The following is a 22,599-nucleotide window of genomic DNA, read 5'->3' as shown; positions in this document are numbered from 1 at the left end:
AGTTATAGAACAAAGAGATCTAGGAGTACAGATTCATAGCTCCTTGAAAGTGGAGTCACAGGTGGATAGGGTGGTGAAGAAGGCATTCAGCATGCTTGGTTTCATTGGTCAGAACATTGAATGCAGGAGTTGGGATGTCTTGTTGAAGTTGTACAGGGCATTGGTGAGGCCACACTTGGAGTACTGTGTACAGTTCTGGTCACCCTATTATAGAAAGGATATTATTAAACTAGAAAGAGTGCAGAAAAGATTTACTAGGATGCTACCGGGACTTGATGGTTTGACTTACAGGGAGAGGTTAGACAGACTGGGACTTTATTCCCTGGAGAGTAGGAGGTTAAGGGGTGATCTTATAGAAGTCTATAAAATAATGAGGGGCATAGATAAGGTCGATAGTCAAAATCTTTTCCCAAAGGTAGGGGAGTCTATAACGAGGGGGCACAGATTTAAGGTGAGAGGGGAGAGATACAAAAGGATCCAGAGGGGCAATTTTTTCACTCAAAGGGTGGTGAGTGTCTGGAACGAGCTGCCAGAGGCAGTAGTAGAGGCGGGTACAATTTTGTCTTTTAAAAAGCATTTGGACAGTTACATGGGTAAGATGGGTATCGAGGGATATGGGCCAAGTGCAGGCAATTGGGACTAGCTTAGTGGTATAAACTGGGCGACATGGACATGTTGGGCCGAAGGGCCTGTCTCCATGTTGTAACTTCTATGATTCTATGATTCTATGATTCTATGATTCTATGATTCTATGAGTCTATGATTCTATGATTCTATGATTCTATGAGTCTATGATTCTATGATTCTATGATTCTATGATTCTATGAGTCTATGATTCTATGATTCTATGATTCTATGATTCTATGATTCTATGAGTCTATGATTCTATGATTCTATGATTCTATGAGTCTATGATTCTATGATTCTATGATTCTATGATTCTATGATTCTATGATTCTATGAGTCTATGATTCTATGATTCTATGATTCTATGATTCTATGATTCTATGAGTCTATGATTCTATGATTCTATGATTCTATGATTCTATGATTCTATTCTATTCTACCCTTTTCATCCAGTTTACAGTCTACTCCCCTTACCTCAAAAGGGCTTTCGAATTATCTGTCAATGCGAATTGAAATCGTGCTATTTTATTAAAATTGCTCAATTGTGCAATGTGAAGGGGTTAATTAATAATTTTGTTGTGCGGGGTCCTTTAGGGAAGAGTGACCACAACATGATAGAATCCTTCATTAAGATGGAAAGTGAAGTAGTCCAATCCGAAACTAGGGTCCTAAATCTAAACAAAGGAAACTACGTAGGTATAAGGAGTGAGTTGGCTATGATAGATTGGGAAGCTTCATTAAAAGGCGTGACGGTGGATAGGCAATGGCTAACATTTAAGGAACGAATGCATGAATTGCAACAATTATACATTCCTTTCTGGTGCAAAAACACAAAAGGAAAAGCGGTCCAACCATGGCTAACAAAAGAAATTAAGGATAGTATTAGATCCAAAGAGGAGTCATATAAAGTTGCCAGAAAAAGTAGCAAGCCTGAGGATTGGGAGCAGTTTAGAATTCAGCAAAAAAGGACCAAGAGATTGATTAAGAGGGGGAAAATAGAGTGTGAGAGTAAACTTGCAAGGAACATAAAAGTGGACTGTAAAAGCTTCTACAAGTATGTAAAAAGAAAAAGATTAGTGAAGACAAATGTAGGTCCCTTATAGTCAGAAATGGGAGAATTTATAATGGAAAACAAGGAAATGGCAGAGCAATTAAACAAATACTTTGGTTCTGTCTTCACGGAAGAGGACACAAATAACTTCCCAGAAATGCCAGGGAACCAAGGGACTAGTGAGAAGGAGGAATTAAAGGAAATTAATATTAGTAAAAAAATAGTTCTGGAGAAATTAATGGGACTAAAAGCCGATAAGTACCCAGGGCCTGATAATCTGCATCCCAGAGTACTAAAAGAGGTAGCCATGAAAATAGTGGATCCATTAGTTGTCATCTTCCAAAATTCTATAGATTATGGAACAGTTCCTGCAGATTGGAGGATGGCAAATGTAACCCCACTATTTAAAATAGGAGGGAGAGGTGGCAGGCAGTGACTAGTGGGGAACCGCAGGGATCAGTGCTTGGGCCCCAGCTATTCACAATATATATCAATGATTTGCATGAGGGAACCAAATGTAATATTTCCAAGTTTGCTGATGACACAAAACTAGGTGGGATCGTGAGTTGTGAGGAGGATGCAAAGAGGCTTCAAGGCGATTTAGAAAAGTTGAGTGAGTGGGCAAATACATGGCAGATGCAGTATAATGTGGATAAATGTGAAGTTATCCACTTCAGAAGGAAAAACGGAAAGGCGGAGTATTATTTAAATGGTGATAGATTGGGGAATGTTGATGTACAAAGGGACCTGGGTGTCCTTGTACACCAGTCATTGAAAGCAAACATGCAGGTGCAGCAAACAGTTAGGAAGGCAAATGGTATGTTGGCCTTCATTGCAAGAGGATTTGAGTGTAGGAGCAAGGGTGTCTTATTGCAGTTATACAGGGCCTGTATTGTGTGCAGTTTTGGTCTCCTTACCGAAGAAAGGATATACTTGCCACAGAGGGAGTGCAGCGAAGGTTCAGCAGACTGATTCCTGGGATGGCAGGACTGTCGTATGAGGAGAGATTGGGTCGACTCGACCTGTATTCACTCGAGTTTAGAAGAATGAGAGGGGATCTCATTGAAACATATAAAATTCTGACAGGGCTGGACAGTCTGGATTCAGGAAGGATGTTTCCCCTGACTGGGGGATCCAGAACGAGGGGTCACAGTCTCAGGATACAGGGTAGGACATTTAGGACTGAGATGAGGAGAAATTTCTTCACTCAGAGGGTGGTGAACCTGTGGAATTCTCTACCACAGAAGGCTGTGGCGGCCAAGTCACTGAATATATTTAAGAAGGAGCTGGATAGATTTCTAGACACAAAAGGCATCAAGGGGTATGGGGAGAGAACGGGAATATTGTATTGCGATAGCCATGATCATATTGAATGCTGGAGCAGGCTCGAAGGGCTGAATTGCCTACTCCTGCTCATATTTTCTATGTTTCTATGTTTCACCTCGGTGGTGGGCATATTATTGGAATCAATTCTGAGGGACAGGATAAACTGTGACTGAGAAAGGCACGGACTGATCAAAGACAGTCAGCACGGATTTGTTAAAGGGAGGTTGTGTCTGACTAACTTGATTGAATTTTTCGAGGAGGTGACAAAGAGGATCGACGCGGGTAGCGCAATCGATGTCGTCTATATGGATTTTAGCAAGGCTTCTGACAAGCTCCCACATGGCAGATTGGTCAAAAAAGTCAAGGACCATGGGATCCAAATGAAGGTGGCAAATTGTATCCAAAATTGGCTCAGTGGCAGGAAGCAAAGTGTAATGGTCGATGGGTGTTTTTGCGACTGGAAGACTGTTTCCAGTGGGGTGCTGCAGGGCTCAGTACTAGGTCCTTTGCTTTTTGTGGTATACATTAACGATTTGGACTTAAACGTAGGGGACATGATTAAGAAATTTGCGGATGACACAAAGATAGGCCATGTGATTGATAGATTTTTTTTATTCGTTCATGGGATGTGGGCGTCGCTGGCGAGGCCGGCATTTATTGCCCATCCCTAATTGCCCTTGAGAAGGTGGTGGTGAGCCGCCTTCTTGAACCACTGCAGTCCGTGTGGTGAAGGTTCTCCCACAGTGCTGTTAGGAAGGGAGTTCCAGGATTTTGACCCAGCGACGATGAAGGAACGGCGATATATTTCCAAGTCAGGATGGTGTGTGACTCGGAGGGGAATGTGCAGGTGGTGTTGTTCCCATGTACCTGCTGCTCTTGTCCTTCTAGGTGGTAGAGGTCGCGGGTTTGGGAGGTGCTGTCAAAGAAGCCTTGGCGAGTTGCTGCAGTGCATCCTGTGGATGGTACACACTGCAGCCACTGTGCGCCGGTAGTGAAGGGAATGAATGTTAAGGGTGGTGGATGGGGTGCCAATCAAGCGGGCTGCTTTGTCCTGGACGGTGTCGAGCTTCTTGAGTGTTGTTGGAGCTGCACTCATCCAGGCAAGTGGAGAGTAATCCATCACACTCCTGATAGTGAGGAGGAAAGCTGTAGACTGCAGGAAGATATCAATGGACTGGTCAGATGGGCAGAAAAGTGGCAAATGGAGTTCAATCCGGAGAAGTGAGAGGTAATGCATTTGGGGAGAGCAATCAAAGCAAAGGAATACACAATAAATGGGAGGATACTGAAAGGAGTAGAGGAAGTGAGGGACCTTAGAGTGCATGTCCACAGATCCCTGAAGGTAGCAAGACAGGTAGGTAAAGTGGTTAAGAAGGCATATGGAATGCTTTCCTTTGTTAGCCGAGACATAGAATATAAAAGCAGGAATGTTATGCTGGAACTGTATAAAACACTGGTTAGGCCACAGCTTCAGTACTGTGTACAGTTTTGGTCACCACATTACAGGAAGGATGTAATTGCACTAAAGAGGGTGCAGAGGAGATTTACGAGGATGTTGCCAGGACTCGAGAATTTTAACTATGATGACAGATTGGATAAGCTGGGGTTGTTTTCCTTGGAACAGAGGAGGCTGAGGGGTGATTTGATTGAGGCGTACAAAATTATGCGGGGCCTAGATAGAGTGGATAGGAAGGACCTATTTCACTTAGCAGAGAGGTCAATAACCAGGGGGCATAGATTTAAAGTGATTGGGAGAAGGATTAGAGGGGAGCTGAGGAAATAATTTTCACCCAGAGGGTGGTGGGGGTCTGGAACTCACTGCCTGAAAGGGTGGTAGAAGCAGAAACCCTCAACTCATTTAAAAAATACCTGGACATGCACCTAAAGAGCTGCGACTTGCAGGGCTACGGACCAAATGCGGGAAAGTGGGTTAGGCTGGATGGCTCGTTTCTCAGCCAGTGCAAACACGATGGGCCAAATAGCCTCCTTCTGTGCTGTAAATTTTCTATGATTCAAACTATTTGATAATTAAATTTCCTTTTGAGCAAATAAAAAGGACTTTGAATTAACAGAAGTAGACAATGTGTGCCACTATTGGTGGTTAAACGTCTCTCATTCCTTCAAATATAATTTTACAGCCTTCCTTTTTTGGGTACGTGTGTCTCTACATTCTCAGCAATCACTCTGATGGTCAGAGGACCGCTCGCAACTGCTGGACAAAAACCTAAAAGCTGCGCTAAGACGTGTTGTGTCTGATAAACTCATGCCATTCCACGTTTGGATGAAAGAGAAAAAATTTCTCACTGAATGGTGGTCAATATTTGTTCAGTAAATTACACATGTGTGAAGTGCACTTACCTGTCGTGTGTGTAAGGTGCTTTCCACTAAAGTTAGTGCATGTGGATAAAACGGTGTGGTTGTCGCATATGGTTAGTCAGCATTTTCTATTGGCCATTACTGCCCTACTTAAATATTCTTAAATGATAATTGGTATCGTTATCTGATAAATTCCAGTGATTTCATCACAATGGCTAATCCCTCAGAGTGAACATCATCTGGAATCAACGCTTTGACTGCATTGGTTGGTGAGTTAAATTCACTCCACCATAACAAAAACTATCAGCAAAACAAGTGAACTGGAAATAGATGAATCCTGCTCCCCATGAAATGCTCAGTGATTTCACACTATAATCTCATTTTTTGGGTTAACATGATAATTAGAAACAGCTTTCTGAGTGTTTGGTATAATCCCTAACGACCTCACCAGCTCATAATCACCCGGGTGTGGAAATCACACTGTTGGTTTTCAAACGATCGACCAGCTCGTCACTGTCGTCCTTGCTTTGGAAACGCAGCATTTTAAGTCACTGGAAAATGAATCAAAAGCCTATGGGACAGGGAGATCGAAATACAAGACTCTCGTTTAGTTTCACTGGGGATGTTTTTGTGTTCTGACAATCTGCAGTCCCCTAGTTGTCAACTGAGGTCTGCTGGCGGCATATTTTTACTTCTTATTCGCTTTGATGAAGACATGAAAAATAAAACGCAACCACTCCAACCGTCCTTTCCTGCCCGAAGGATCGATCCCCGAGGAATGATTTTGACTGTAACATTTCTACAGAGATCTGGGGCATGATTCTTACTTGGAGCCGGAAACCCAGCGGGTGGGTAGACTGCCTAGGAAACCCGGAAGTGAGGTCAGTGCGTTGAAATCTGCGATCGCAACTCAATTAAAGGTAATTATTTTTGCTTCCGGGTTTCCCATGTGACAGCCGGTCAAATTGACAGGTTGGCTGCCTGTCAGGAGGGAAAGCATCCGGGGAATGGATGTAAGGTGAGATTGGGGGGGGGGGGGGGGCGGGGAAGGGGTCGGCCACTGAGGGGTCTCGGCCATCAGGAAGTCTCGGCCATCAGGGGGGGCAGGGGGGGGGCTGAGCCATGGGGGGGGTCTCGGCCATCAGGGGTGGGGGCCACAGCCATCGGGGTGACTCGGCCATTGGTGGGGGGGTCTCGGCCATCGCAGTATCTAAGCCATCGGGGGGGTCTCAACCATCGGAGGGATGTTCTCAGCCATTGTGGGGGGGGACGTTCTTGGCCATCGGGGAGGTCTCTGCCATCTCGGGGGGGTCTCGGCCATTGGGAGGGTGTCAGCCATTGGGGGGGTCTGGGCTATTGGGGGGTCCTGGGCCATCGGGGGTGGTCTGGGCCATCAGGGAGTCATGGCCATCAGTGTGGGGGTCTTGGACATCTGGGGGGACTGAGCCATCGGTGGGGTCTGGGCCATCGGGGGGGTGAATTTGGGCCATCAAGGAGTCTCGGCCATCAGGGGGGGGATCTTGGCCATTCAGGGAGGTCTCAGCCATTATGGAGCCTCAGCCATCGGAGAGTCTCGGCCACTGGGGGGGACTCGGCCATTGGCGAGGCGGGGGGGACGTCTCTGGGTGAATGTTGGTTTGAATCCTAACCAGCAATTTGTGGGAGGGGGGTGGTTGGGGGTGAATGAGAGTTTGTGATTCTATGCCAGAATTTCTCCTCAGTGGTGGGGAGGAGAAGGTTTATTGTTCAAACCTGGAATTTCAGCTATGTGTTTATGGTCCTTTGCTGGGGGGATGCATTTGGCCTTATGGTCATTTTTTGGGGGGTTATTTCTGGATATATACTCATTGCCTTGGTTCCCCATCTTCACTCAGTGGGTGGGGTTTGATTTTTATTTTGCTCGGTTGAGTGAGGGCCACATTTATTATTCTACCGGGGGATGTAGAAAGTGATGCAATGGTGGTGCTGTGGGGGAGAGATATATTTTCATTGGTTGCAGTTTTTGCCAGTTGAACTCCCATGGGGAGATGGGGAGTCAAAACCAATGAAACTTTTCAGGTCAACCAAGGGAGATATTTGAACCAAGACGGGGAGGGGAGGGGTAAGAGAAAGGGAGGGGGTGAGAACAGCAAAGGCAGACTGAGTGAGGGTGAGAGGAAGGGTAGGGAAGGGAGAGGCAGTGAGGGGGAGCAATGGGGAGAGGAGAGAGGGTGGATAGAGGTTGAGGACAGGGGAGGGGTGGGGTGAGGGAGAGATGAGGGGAGAGGAGGATGGGAAGGGAGAAAAGGGAGAGAAAATGAAAGCGGAGGGGAGGAATGGAGAGGGAGCAGGAGGAGGGGAGAGGGAGAGAAAAAGGTGAAGTGGTGGAGGACAGAAGCAGGTGGGGGGAGAGAGGGACGAGTGGGGGAAGGAGCAATGAGGCAGGAGCTTGAGATTTATCCGATTTCTGAAGGGGGTGTCTTGGTACTTCCCAAGATCTCAGCAACAAGTCCGATTGGTAGTTTCCTCGGCAGGTTGGAAGTTTGCTGAGCTATTTGCAGGACACGTCCACCTGATGCCAGCCCCAAGTGTAATTTTAGTAGATTCATTAATGAACTTTCTCAATCATTTCTGGTTGGCTTCTGTGTTTCATGATATTTGGGATTCATTCTTTGAGGTTGCCTATTGCTCTGAAGATTCGACTGTTGATTCTGTGTGTGTTTCCACCACCCTGGATTTCCATGGACCTTTACTCTTTGCAGGTTACACATCTTGCTGTATTTTTAAGGTACCCTACACTTCCTTATGTTTACAAACAACTTTAGGTTTTTTATTACTGACCGTATATTGGTGGAGAGAAGCCAGCAGACAACATATACCAATATTAAACCAGGAAAGACCTGCAGTCAACGTACTGAGGTTGAGCAGGGAGTCAATGGGAGCCACCAGCATCTCGCACCCACTGCAGTACATGGCGGTCTGCAGTGAGGCTGCACGGGGAGGAGGGCACGAGGAGCTGGCTCCAGATTCAGGCCAGGATTAAGGGCATGTACCAGGGTGAGCAGGAGAGAAGTGATTTGGTGATCAGTGCAATATAAGTAACATTCATATTTTGAACTTCCCAACAGCACCAGCACCAGGATTAGCATTAAAAGATGAAAAGCGTAACGGATGTCCCTGGCAGTTATTTTCTGCTGCATATGGGAAATGTGGTGGATTCAATCAAAGGGCCTGTCAACCACTGAGGGAAAAGAAGGACCTTTAGGAACTCTGGTGTGGAAAGTAGATTAATTAGAGCAGGTATGACAGAGAAGGAGAAAATTAGAGAAAGTGATGAAGTATTTACTGGAAGTGGGGTGGGAAGAAACACAATCTAAATAGTTGAGAGAGTCTGAGCTTGTAATAAATATCTATGGAAAGCCTATTGCCAAAGATGAAGAGGGAGAAAGCCAGAAAAAAGAAGGGAAGAGATGGACCACACAAAGGTGAAGAATGGATGAGAATTGGAAACATATTTGGAGTGCTCGAATTTATATTAGCAAAAGAGTCAAGTTCTTATAAAATGTTCTGATTCTTTCAAGTAACTTGACTGCAGAATATTCCAATATTTCAGATTTTGGCATCATTCTTAAAAATATAAGCTTGCTCACATACTCAACATTCATTCAGGATGTTAACAATTGATTTATTTTCTGAATCTTAAATTTAATTGAGTGGTGGCTGGAGGAGTGAATAGAGACCCAACACAAAGAACTCTCGGCCAAACGTTTGCCTGAGAGAACGGAGAGCCCAGCTGCAATACCTGAGCTGTTATTGATGTGTCAGTCACAGGTTTAAAGGACCAAATCAACTTTGGCTGCATCTCACCTCTGTTTCAATGGTGAGATTCAGAAGCCATGGGAAACCTGTGCCGGTGAAGTAAAATTAGTTACAGGTTCAGAATCAACAGAAAATTACCCACCTCAAGTATTTCAAGTAGGTAAATTGCCCCTTTTTAACGATCCGCCCGCCAGCATTAATTGAGGACGCGACTTCCGGGTCTCGGCTGCACGCGCGCATTCAAACGCGCCAACGTTAAACCCAGAAGTTGTGGTCGAGCTTGAAAAAGATGTTATTTTAACCTCCCACCCGCCCCCAACCCACCCGTTCTTTGGGGTTAAAATTACCCCCCCGAAGTCTGCCTGGGAAATCAATGCCCAGCTTTTTCTAAATAACTACGATTTCAGCAGGAAGCCTCATTAAGTACCTTAACCATCACTTGAAAACTGGAGTGGTTTCCAGCCAATCCTGCTGCTGTTAACATACCTTAATTCCTTCCACAATTTGCATCTCGTTAAAAAGAGTCTAATAATCGCAGTGAAAAAGACCCTGACATAAAATGAGTGGAGACAGTTCAGAGCTACGTAATAGGACAATCAAAACAGAGGTCAACCTGCACTGCGCTGTTAAAATACTGTTTCGTTGGAGGTTCTCCATCTCCCAGTTTTCTCTGTTTCTCTTCTAAAGGTCAGACCAAAAGTCTGACCGCCCTTGTGTACCCTGCTCAATTGGCCATTCTTCATCTCTAAGCCTGTACAACAAGTGCAGTCAGGTTATTTCCACAGTGAATCATAGAAATGTTAAAGCATGGAAGGAGGCCATTCAGCCCATCAAGTCCATGCCAGCTCTATGGAACAGCAATCCAGCTAGTCCTACTCTCCCGCCCTATCCCCGTAGCCCTGAAACTTTTTTACTTGCAAATACTTATCCAGTTCCCTTTTAAAGGCCATGATTGAATCTGCCTCCACCACCCCCTCAGGCAGTGCTTTCCAGATCACAACCGCTCGCTGTGTAAAAAAGTTTTTCCTCATGCCGCCTGTGGTTCTTTTGCCAATCACCTTAAATCTATGCCCTCTGGTTTTTGACCCTTCTGTCAATGGGAACAGATTGTCTCTAAGTACTCTGTCTAGACCCTTCATGATTTTGAATAATTCTTGATTTTGAATACTCACCATGGGAAGTACCCTAAATGAGTCTAACCCTGGTTGACTTTCAGCAAGTGCCACTGATTAATAGCCAGGACCGTGAACCCAGACTGATTTTCCTGCCACCCCATTCTGACTGGAATCAGTTAAGTCAACAAAGACTTCATCGAGCCTGCAACGTTCCCCTTCTGTATGTGCGTGCCGTCATTGGGTCCTTCAGAATCACTGTAGTGTGAGGAGATGTCGGTCTGTGTTCTACTAGTTCTAATGTTGCTGCCATTCTTTGCTCTGTCCTCCTCTGGCAGGTTAGGGTAATTTTGCGACAGGTAATAGATATCAAAAATCACGGGCAGCAGCTGCCCGAATTTCCTGAGCAGCACTGTGGGAGCACCTTCATCGCACGGACTGCAGCAATTCTTCTCAAGGGACAACTAAGAATGAGCAATAAATGCCGGCCTTGCCAGCCATGCCCACATCCCGAGAATGAATGATAAAATAGCAGATATCTAGTGGAATCGATGGAATGAAAATCAGGTGGGTTCTATAACCATCGGGCAATCCGCTCTACAAGATTACTGCCTGAAAGCTGTCAAGCTCCGTGTCAACATCCTTTCCTACAGCTGATTGTAGTTGGACCTCCTCTGCCATCTGCTCATTGGCAACGCCTCGTGGGATGGCGAAGCTGTGCAAAAGGCAACCGACCGCAACAATCTTGGAGACCCTCACTGGGCTATACTGCAACACCCCCGATCTGTCAAAGTTACGAAACATTTGCTTCAACGTCCTGGCTGTGGCCTGACTATCTCAGGTGTAAAGGCACCTCCCTCTCATGCCTCTTCACATCTTCCTCCTCATCCTTCCAGAACCAGCTGCGTGCTCATGGGCAGAATTGTCAGGCTGTTACAGTAAACAGCCCTGGGCAAGTGCACACAGATGGCAGATGGAGTCCCAATGGCAAACGGACAGCATTAATGAAATGGGATCAAAAAAAAAAGCACTGCAAGAATAATTGGCAAAAAGTCAGCAACATAAGCAGTGCCAATAGACAACAACATTTGCCATACCTAAACCGCAAACTTCTATTTAAGACATGGCAGCCAATTTGTGCATAGCAAGGTCCCACAAACAGCACATGAATGAAGGTTAATCTGTTATCTGTAATATAATAATAAATTAGTGAGCTGGCAGGGAGAGCTTGTAAAATAATAGGGATCCTTAAGAACGCTCAGTCCTACAGTACAATGATTCAATTTCTCTCTCTTCTAGCATCCGTGAAATGTGGGCGAGCTATGCATTTCTCACAACTGCCCTTGTCTGCACCCTTTTGTTTACCACACAATGTGCAAATCAAGTTCAGTCGCTCCTCTGATCAAGCTTTCAAGCTCAACTGTGCAAGCTCTCTCCTTAAGGTTTGTTTTATGGAAAATGTAAAAACATATTTAGCTTTCTAAGCAAAACAATAATAATTTACTGCCAGTGTTGCAAAGATTGCCCTCGGGAACTCTGTTATCTCTTCCTTTTCAGGTGACTAATCTAATGATGATAATTAACTCCAAGGTATGTGTTTATTTAGTCTTCTCCTCATTTATCGCAGCTTCAGTTCATGCCAAAACAAACACTGTCATTCTGAAACGGCCACCACCTTCCTGCTCAACACTGCCTGAATATCTCTGCTAATTAACACATCAGATTGCTCAGTTTTAAATGTTCTGCAGTGGGTTCCTGCTGCTATCACTTTCTATCTGGCAGTCAGAAAACGTAAGGTGACAAGAACAGAAAGACTTGCATTTATAGAGCGCCTTTCATGATCTCAGGATGGCCCAAAGCGTTTTACAGCCAGTGAAGTAGTTTTGAAGTGTAATCACTGTTGTAATATAGGAAACGCGGCAGCCAATTTGCACACTGCAAGATCCCACAAACAGCAATGAGATAATGACCAGATAATCTGTTTTATTTGAGGGATAAATATTGGCCAGGACACTGGAGAGAACTCACCTGCTCTTCTTCAAAATAGGGCAATGGGATCTTTTACATCCACCTGAGAAGGCAGGCAGGGCCTTGTTTTAATGTCTCATCCAAAAGACAGCACCTCTGACAGTATAGCATAGGGAATACTAACCTGGATTATGTGCTTCAGTGGGACTTGAACCCATAAACTTCTACCTCAGCAGGCAAGAATGCTACCCACTGAGCCACAGCTGATACAGGGTGGTTGGGTACAGCAGTCGCAGAAAAGATCCAGCCTGGAGGAACCGTTTTACAACCAAACCAACCTGTAGCCTTCCACAGTGGGTATGAGTTCAGTTTTGTTTTGTTTTGATAATGCCATCCATTCTAATAAAATAACAGAAGAGTACACGGGGGAAGGGGGGAAGGGGGAGGGGAGGGGGAAGGGGAGGGGGAGGGAGGGAGGAAAGAGGGGGGAGGAAGGCGGGAGAGGAGAGGGGGAGGAAATGGGGGAGGGGGGGAAGGGGGGAGGGAGGGTGGCCATCCCTGGGTCAGTGCCTGGGTGGACTAGGTGCAGCGAATACCAGATAATCGGGTGGGCTGGAACATACTCCTGTAAAGGAAACTGCCAAATTACTGATATTCTCTGTGCCCAGGTGACCCAGTGTATCCGGACACAAACTGAGGAAAATCTCCCCAATAGATCGACATCCCCACCTTTTCACCATGTATGTAGAAGAGCTGTGTACATTTGTGTTAACATGTATACATGTAGATGAACTGTGTACACATGTGTTAACATGTATACATGTAGATGAGCAGTGTACATATGTGTTAATGTGCATACACATAGAGAAGCAGTGTACATATGTATTAACAGGTGTACTCTGCAGAGTTCTCTCTTGAGCAGGAGAATTGAAGTCAGAGATTCTGCCTTGAAGGAACAGTCACTGCAGAGTCAGCCTGCATCATAATTGTCTCTTGAATGCAATGACCCTGCCCTTTTCAGAGACCTTCCCTGGAAATATATTCCACAAGACGATTACGTTTTAGGTGCAAAGGTCCCTAGGAGCTGAGGCCTTCCCCAGGGTATTTACTTGCACGATTTTATCAATTCTCCACGGAACCTTGAAAACTGAATACGTTTATCTCACTGACATTATACGAAAATGGTAAGTGAAAGAGGTGCAGGAATGTTTTTGGTGAAAATATTGCAGCAATTCAGAATAAAAGTGATGTTAACTAAATGGTTCAATTTTAAAGGGAGTGCGGGAACAGAGAGACCTGGGAAGGCGTATGTACACAAGTTTTTGAAGGTGGCAGGACAAGTTAAGAAGGCTGTTAAAAAGGCATATGGGACCCTGGGATTTTCAAACAGAGGCACAGGGCATCATTTTAGCACCCGCTATCGGGTGCGTTCCTGGCGGGGGGGGGCTCCGAAAGTCGGAGAATCCCGGAGTGGGTCGGGAGCCCGACTCCAACCCGCCCACTTCCGGGTTCCCCGCTGAAGCACCGACGTGCGCGCGCAGCCCCAGCTGGTGGGAATCCCGCAGGCAATTAAAGCCAGCGGGGTGCCACTTGAAGGTATTTATTTTGCTTGTTCAGGTCATTAACTGACCTGATTAAGGGATTATGTGAGGAGGGGTGGGATTTTAGAGCAAACTGGGACTGTTTCCCACACTGGGGGAAACACTCCTAGTTCAAATGGACCTGTTGCAGCTATCAGCCTGTGGCAGCTCCAAAGATCCATTTGACAGGTGGGGGGGGGAGACCCTCACCCATTGCAGGAGGCCACTCTGTCACTTGGGACAAAGTTTGGCCTCCACCACCCTCATCCTGACAATCAAAGTCACCAACCTGCACTTACCCCGGGGTCCAGAGACATGTACCTACCTTGCGGACCCCCTCAGATGTACATCTTCCGGATGGGGGCCGCCGTAGCTGCAGTCATGACCTCCTCGGAGGACGAACAGCATCACCAGCCTCACCAGCCTCGCCATCCACGCCGTCCACCTCTGACACGTGGAGCTCCACAACAGAGTGCTGTGACACATCCACCTGTACAGCAGGAGGGAGGGCAACCGCAGAGAGAGATGCGTCGCAGAGGGCACTACCCTCGCCATAGGGTCCACAGACCGAGGCTCAGCTTCCTGGACCTCTCTGAGCAGCAGTGCACACGGAGGCTCAGAGTCACTCGACATGTAGTCATGGACATCTGCAGCCTCCTTCATGCCAAGCTGCTCCTGGCTGGCCCGAGCACCATCTTCTTACCTGTCGCTGTCAAAGTCACCACTGCCCTCAACAACTTCTCCTCCGCATCCTTCCAGGGTGCAACCGGGGACATCGCCGATGTCTCTCAGTCGTCTGCACAAAAGAGCCCTGCAAATACACCTACACCCACTCTGCAGTGACACAATGGGTGGCATCAGTTGTGGGTCTTCATCGTGATCCTCAGGAAAGGGCATTATTGCACAAACCAGACAAGATTCGCGAAGACATGGCAGTAGTGGTGACAATATAATATGTAATGTGAGTTGGTCAGAAATTCAATATAAGTAAAAACCATGACAAACCCTCAAACACCCTTGTGCATCCCCTTCATACTCACGACACGTTTGCCTTACGCTGCCTACTGCACATATGTGATGCATGCCCTGTGGCTGCAGCACAGGTAGTGGCAGGTTGAGTGAGGCTGACCATGAAAGAGATGAATGAGAGGGTGAGTATGAGAGAGAGCCATGAGATTGTATGAGGATTGGGTTGAGTGGTAGTGGCGGGATGAGTACTGGCGAGGTGAGTAAGTGCAGGTAAGATGAGGATGAGGTTTGAGTGGGTGTGAGGGGTGATGTGACAGAGTAGTGTTGGCAGTGCAGAAGGAGATGTGGGGTGGGGGCGGTGATGTGGCAGATGGAGTGTAGGGGAATGAGTAAGTGTACTCACTTCGGCTAACCTACTGAGGTCATTGGAGCGCCTCCTGCACTGTATGCAGGTGGGCGATATGTTGGTGGTGCAGGTGACCTCCTCTGCCACCTCGAGCCAGGCCTTCTTGGTGGCAGAGGCAGGCCGCTTCCTCCCGCCCACCGGGGGGAAGATCTCTGTCCTCCCCCTCCTCCTCACCCCATTTATTGATACCTGGAGTGAGGCATCATTAAACTGGGAGCAGCCTTCCCCCTGGGCTGCTCCATGCTGTAATTTTTCCTATTTGTTGCAGCATGTGTCAGTGGAGGACTGCCCCTTTAAATAGAGCTCCTCCAGCTGACAGATCTTACTGCGCATGCGCAGCCCGCCCGACGCGCAGATCAGCAGTGGGGAACCTGGAGGAGCAGGTAAGTGGATCCAATTGGGCTGCGATCGCACGGGTGGCTGACTAATTTCACCGGGCGCGTTACTCACGCGCCCGATAGCCCCCCTGCCGCGAACCCGCAGCCCTGGTAACATCGGGCCCAAAGAGTACAAAAGCAAGAAAGTTATGTTAAAGCTTAATAAAACACTGGTTAGGTCCCAGCTGGAGTTTTGTGGCCAATTCTGGGCACCACATTAGGAAGGATGTCAAGGCCTTAGAGAGGGTGCAGAGGAGATTTACTAGAATGGCACCAAGGATGAGGGACTGCAGTTATGTGCAGAGACTGGAGAAGCTGGGATTGTTCTCCTTAGAACAGAGAAGGGGCGATTTGATAAAAGTGTTCAAAATTATGAGGGGTTTTGATCGAGTAAATAAGGAGAAACTGTTTCCAGTAGCAGAAGGGTCGGTAACCAGAGGACACAGATTTAAGGTGATTGGCAAAAGAGCCAGAGGTAATATGAGGAAACATTTTTTTATGCAGCGAGTTATTATGATCTGGAATGCATTGCCTGAAAGGGCGGTGGAAGCAGATTCAATAGTAACTTTCAAAAGGGAATTAGATAAATACTTGAAGGGAGAAAAATTACAGGACTATGGGGAAAGAGCAGGGGAGTGGGACTAATTGGATAGCTCTTTCAAAGAGCCAGCACAGGCACAATGGGCCAAATGGCCTCCTTCTGTGCTGTATGATTCTATGATTTTGCGACACTATGATTCTGTGATTCAATGAATCTATGAATCCATGGTTCTATAATTCTGTGATTCAATGAATCTATAATTCTGTGATTCTATGAATCCATGATTTTCTGATTCTAGGATTCTGTGATTCTAGGATTCCATGAGTCTATGAGACTATGATTCTATGATTCTATAATTCTGTGATACTATGATTCTGTGGGCACTAAATTGGGTCGTGTAGCACCCGTTGTTTCAGCGCTACGCGGCCTCTCCGACATCCAAGATGGCGTCTTGGATGTGCACGCACGTTTCCAGCGTGACGTGCACTGGACGCCATCTTGGTATAGGAGTTAGCGCAGGTGCAGATAACGAACGCTGGAATCATGTAAAGTAGGGAGAAAATGGCTTTAATCAGTGTACAGAGCTGATTTAAAGTGATCGACACCATTTTGGGACTTAGCGGCAACCATCTGAACGTGTCTTAGAGTGCCTTGAGGACCCCAGCCAGTGCTATTTAAAAGGACCATGCAGGATTTACAGGTTAGTGGCTGGATTATTGCTTCTGGCTGCCGAGACATTTGTAACTGTTTTTGGAGTTGACTAGGATATGGGGACATGGCCTTACATTTAGAGCCAGGACGTGCAGGAGTGAAGTTAGGAAATGCTTCTACACGCAAAGGGTGGGAGACGTTTGGAACGCTCTTCTGCAGACGGCAGCTGATGCTAGCTCAATTGTGAATGTTAAATCTGAGATTGATAGATTTCTGTGAACCAAGGGTATTAAGTGATATGGGGCTAAGGCGGGTATATGGAGTTAGGTCACAGGTCCACCATGATCTCATTGAATGTTGAAACGGGCCCGAGGCGCTAAATGCCACTGCCACTTGCTGCCTCTTGATATTTGCCACCATCTCCTGCAAGAAAGCGGGACGTGTGTCTGGGTGATGTGCCTGTCATGGTTGAATAGCTAGTGTGTGCGGCCTGTGAGTTGTGGGTGGGCGGCTTGAAACAGTGGTAATGTGTAAGAGTGAGAGGAAGCATCTGGTTGTAAGAGTTGAGTACTGATGGAAAGAGTTTGTTGGTATGTGGGTGATGGGGGTGTAGTGTGTGGTGCAGTTGGTAGGAGACGCCACTTGACAGTTGACCTCACTCACCTTGCCCACTCATGTCAAATCATTGAACTTCTTCCTGCACTGCATCCATGAACATGATGCTGTGTGCCTGGCATTGACTTCATCCCCCGCTGCCTCCCACTGCCTTTTGGACATATGTCTGGAGGGCCTCTTGTTCCCCCCGCCCCCACCACTGCGGATATAGGATGTCCCTCCTTCTGTCTACCTCTTGCACCCAAGGTCTCTAGTGCATCAACAGGAAATCTTGGTGCATGCACTCTCGCAGGCCTGGTACCAACTCAGGGCAGCAGATTGGTGAGGTCTGGCGTACAGATTGGAGGATGTGGGATTTAGTGGTGCACAACCTTTATTCAATGTGTTAACATAACTCATCAGTGTGTAAACATAGGGATGGGACCTGCATCTGTGTTTCACGTGTGCGATGTCTGATCTCCGTTCAGACTCCGTGCAGACAGTGGACAGTGGTGGTGGTAGAAAGTGTGAATTGCATTGATTCTACGTGTAAGGCCTGGAATGGAACACTGATTGCAGGTGAGTCCTCGGATGGGCTGAAACTTGCGTCCTGCCTGCGCAGGGGTCATTGGGCGTGGGGTAATAGCACATCACGCCACCTACGCCCAAAAACAGCCCTTATCCAATTTTTCCCCTTGTGATTCTACGATTCTGTGATTCTGTGATTCCACAATTCTGCGATTCGACGATTCTATAATTCTGTGATTCTATAATTCTATGATTCTATGATATGATTCTGTGATTCTATGATTCTATGATTCCATGATTCTGTGATTCCATGATTCTGTGATTCTGTGATTCTATGATTCTATGATTCTATAATTCTATGATTCTGTGATTCCATGATTCTGTGATTCTGTGATTCTATGATTCTATGATTCTATAATTCTATGATTCTGTGATTCTATGATTCTATAATTCTATGATTCTATAATTCTATGATTCTGTGATTCCATGATTCTGTGATTCTATGATTCTATGATTCTATGATTCTATAATTCTATGATTCTATGATATGATTCTGTGATTCTATAATTCTGTGATTCTGTGATTCTATGATTCTATGATTCTATGATTCTGTGATTCCATGATTCTGTGATTCTATAATTCTGTGATTCTGTGATTCTATGATTCCACAATTCTGTGATTCTACGATTCTGTGATTCTATGATTCTATGACTCTATTATGCTTTGATTCTTTTATTTTGTGATTCTATAATTCTATGAGTCTGTGATTCTACAATTCTGTGATTCTATAATTCTATGATTTTATGATCACACATCAATTGAAGCCTATCCTCCACACGTTCTGATATAGTCTCTCTTTTACTGTAAGAACCTTCCTCACTAATAATAGTCACAGGCCCTCTGCTCCTTGCATGTGTAACTCACTATAAAGCCCTTCTGTTGGTTGAAGAAGTTAAAAGTCGAGCCTGCAGTTTTTGCCGCAGGGAGCTGGTTAGTAAAATTTAATCATGACAGTTTAAATGCGTTAGTCACAGCCCCGAGTTTGCAGGCTGTAAGAGCTAGGCAAAACTCACACCAACACATAAAACTCACACTATACATTTTATGGTAACTAAACTCTCCCATCATCCTGATAAAAGCCAATTCCAAACTGCATGAACAGATACTACTGTCAAACATCTGCTGACATCTCAATCCAGCTACAAGAATAATTTATTTCCAATTAAGGTTGGTCTTTTTTAAATATGATAGAAATGACTGTAAGTCAACATAATAAAGGCTTTTATTTTGCATTATTTCCACTGGGTTAGTTAATACACATTTTATTAAAAAAAAGATTGGCTTAATGCGTCCACTTCTGGGGGAATCCAAAACTAGAGGTCATAAACATAAAATAGTCGCTAATAAATCCAATAGTGAATTCAGGAGAAGCTTCTTTACCTAAAGAGTGGTAAGAATGTGGGATACGCTACCGCAAGGAGTAGTTGAGGCAAATAGCATTGATGCATTTAAGGGAAAACTAGATAGGCACTTGAGAGAGAAAGGAATAGAAGGGTATCCTGATAGGGTTAGATGAAGTAGGGAGGAGGAGGCTCATGTGGAGCATAAACGCCGGCAAAGACCTGTTGGGCCGTATGGCCTGTTTCTGAGCTGTAGTTTCGATGTAACTCGAAGTAACTCAATACCTATCCCATTGTAGTTAAAGCAAAGTTTAAGGAACATATTCATTTTGTTGGTTCACGATGATTTCTGGCATGTTTAACATAAGAAAAGTATTTAATTCTATGCAGCATGTTTCTGACGCGATTACAAACACCACGGTCTTAGTTCCCAAGATCACATGCTAGGTTTGGGATGAAGAATTTCCTTCGGCCCTTGCAGGATACCAAACACACTGGCCTAGAATTTGGATCATGCTGTGCCCTTTCTTTCAGGCCCTCATCTCCCCATTGCGGCATCTGACATTTTCTTCAAGGTTTCAAGCTGCTGATTACCCTCTACACAAAGGAAACATCTTGTTGTCTGCCCTAAAGTTGCTCCTCATAACTCAAAACCTGCATCCACTCCTTTTGTTGCCCTTGGTGCTGTTCAGTTTTTTTTTCTCCGTGCTGTTAATTATCTTTTGTACCGTTTTTTTATATTTGTTCTTAGGATGTGGGCGATGCTGGCTAGGCGCTCATTCATTGCCCATCTCTAGTTGCCCTGAGGACAACCATGTCATATGGAACTTGAGTCAAATATAGGCCACATTGGCCTGCTACCCCTCCCTGAAGGATATTAGTTGGGTTTTTACAATAATCCAGCGCCTTTCATGTTTATTTTATCTGGTGCCAGCCCATAAATCACCAACTTTCACCGAATTCATTTTACTGCCCCATTCCTCCCCAGCCTCACTAGCTGGAATGGCGCGCAAAATAAGCCACTCGACCCCTCTCAACGATTGGAGCATAAGAGGGGAAGGGAGGGTAAACCAGAACCGGCCTCTTTGAAGAGAAAAATGGAAATGATAGGATTGAGGACCCGTATTATTCAACAGCATCGGGACATCGTAAGAACTGCCCATAAAAATAACATTTCCAAAATAGGGTCAACGGGGAATGAGGAATATTGAGGAATGTGATTTTGTTGGTGGGAGCAGTGAAGAAGCAGCCAATCAAAGTGCGCCTGTAAGAACAAGACAGCTAACGAGCCTTTTAATCAATGTGAAAAGTTCAATAACTCACCCGTGCAAAACGTTCCTGCGAAACCACTGAGCACTTGGTTCAAAAAGTCTGTTTCAGCCATCAGCCCCTAACATTGCAGATTCACCTCGGTCTCCAACTTCAGCATTGTCCTGAATCCAGTGAATCTCTGTTATAAAATCTCACGGCCTAATGGGACTGAAAGTTTATTAGTGTTCATTTTCCTTTCTCACGACAGTTTTCCTTATTTTCCAGGTTAGGGTGACTGACTTCCACGTGAATAAAATCGAATTTCTGAAGAAGAATGCCGCAGAATAGAACCATTTAAATGGAAATCCAGTCACACCCCGGGGACTGAGAATAATGAAAGAGCAGAGTGTGGGCAACCTAATTCATGTTCCAACACACACCAGACATACAGTACAAAACTGCTCATAATCGGCTACTAATTGGAACTAATTTGACAAGTTAATCAATCACACCTTAAGGACAGATGATGTGGGAGAGATGTTTCAGTAACTACCTTCTGAGATTGGGGTAAATAAATGTCATTGAATTGATTTAGAAGGAGTTCCACCTTGGATATTTGACTGAATTGTATCCACAACTTCCAATTTTCAGCACTTTATTCTCCATTCCGCAAGAAGCAGCCAGCTGGAATCCTGTAATCTACAGCTGTATCCAATTCCATCAGCATGGTTGTGCATCATCATCAGGACTGTGCACAGTCCTGGTCTCCACATTATAAGGAGGATATAGAGACACTGGAGAAGGTGCAAAAAAAAGATTCACAAGGACAATAACAGAACTGAGATGATATAGTTATCAGGATAGGCTGAACAGACTCTGGGGCTCTTTTCTCTAGAAAAAAAAAGCTGAGGGGTGACCTGATAGAGGTCTTGAAAACGATGAAGGGGTTTGATAGGGTAGATGTGGAGAAGATGTTTCCACTTGTAGGGGGGAGAGCAAAACTAGGGGCCATAAATATAAGATGGTCACTAATAAATCCAATAGGGAATTCAGGAGAAACTTCTTTACCCAGAGAGTGGTGAGAATGTGGAATTTCCTACCACATGGAGTAGTTGAGGCAAATACCATAGATGCATTTAAGGGGAAACTAGATAAGTATATGAGGGAGAAAGGAATAGAAGGATATGTTGATAGGGTGAGATGAAGTAGGGTGGGAGGAGACTCGCGTGGAGCATAAATACCGGCATGGACCTGTTGGGCCGAATGGCCTGATTCTGTGCTGTAAATTCTATGCAATTCTATGGTTGCTGCAGGACATGTGCTGTAGTGAAATTATAGCAATCTAGATCCGACCCTATTCTCGGTTTGATAAAAGCAGAACTCCCCATTTTTAATTGTAATTTATGATCCACTAATGAGATTGCGAAATACACGGTTCAGGAACATGGAATACCGGAGAATGTGGTTTCAGTAATGGAAATGGAAAATTGCCAATTGTGATGCTCTTGTTCCAATAAAATCCTTTAACGCTTCTCAAGCAGCCTTTGATCCAAACATTCATTGATCCAACTGTACAATTCTGGAGCAGGGTGACTTGATGAAATTTGAAAACAAAGACAGACTTGTTGTGACTGGGACTGGACAGACCAGTAATCTCGGTTCTGAAGAAATATAACGGCCGAGAAATTCAGCATAGGAAGCAATCTCTGCACCAGAACGCGTAGGCCCAAGGCACACCCGATATTGGGCCTTATTAACATCAGACCGGTGAGCTGCAGACACCTACTGGCCATCCCCAGGCATCTCGCCGGTGAAGACCCCCGAAATTTCGGACCATGGCAGTGGACTGCAGGTAGGTCTTAAAGACGGGGCAATGGAAAGCAATCGTGAGGGAGGGGGCTACCTGGAAGGGAGGGAGGGGGGGAGTGAACCGTGAGAGGGTCGATCGGGCGACCGGAGCGAGGGGGAATTGAGACATCGGGATGGGGGGGGGGAGGTCGATTGAGAGAGGGGTGGAACCGTGGCCGGCAGCGGCCTGTGGTTTTAATGTGGCACCAGGAGGGGTACCCCTGCTCCTCCCAACTCCACATTCAGGTAAGTATAT

The 22,599-nt window shown here is 45.6% G+C and overlaps 1 long non-coding RNA gene across 1 annotated transcript; it reads left to right on the top strand.

Annotated features, from left to right (window-relative positions):
- Positions 1-13,280: 13,280 nt before the first annotated feature.
- On the top strand, positions 13,281-22,035 carry LOC137333001 (uncharacterized). The gene is made up of 2 exons (XR_010965776.1): positions 13,281-13,382; positions 20,781-22,035. It is a non-coding gene; the product is annotated as an uncharacterized lncRNA (long non-coding RNA).
- The last annotated feature ends 564 nt before the right edge of the window (positions 22,036-22,599 follow it).

This window comes from Heptranchias perlo, chromosome 2 (assembly GCF_035084215.1).
Source record: "Heptranchias perlo isolate sHepPer1 chromosome 2, sHepPer1.hap1, whole genome shotgun sequence".
NCBI classification, from domain to species: Eukaryota; Metazoa; Chordata; class Chondrichthyes; order Hexanchiformes; family Hexanchidae; genus Heptranchias; species Heptranchias perlo.
This window is presented reverse-complemented; position numbering and strand designations above follow the sequence as displayed.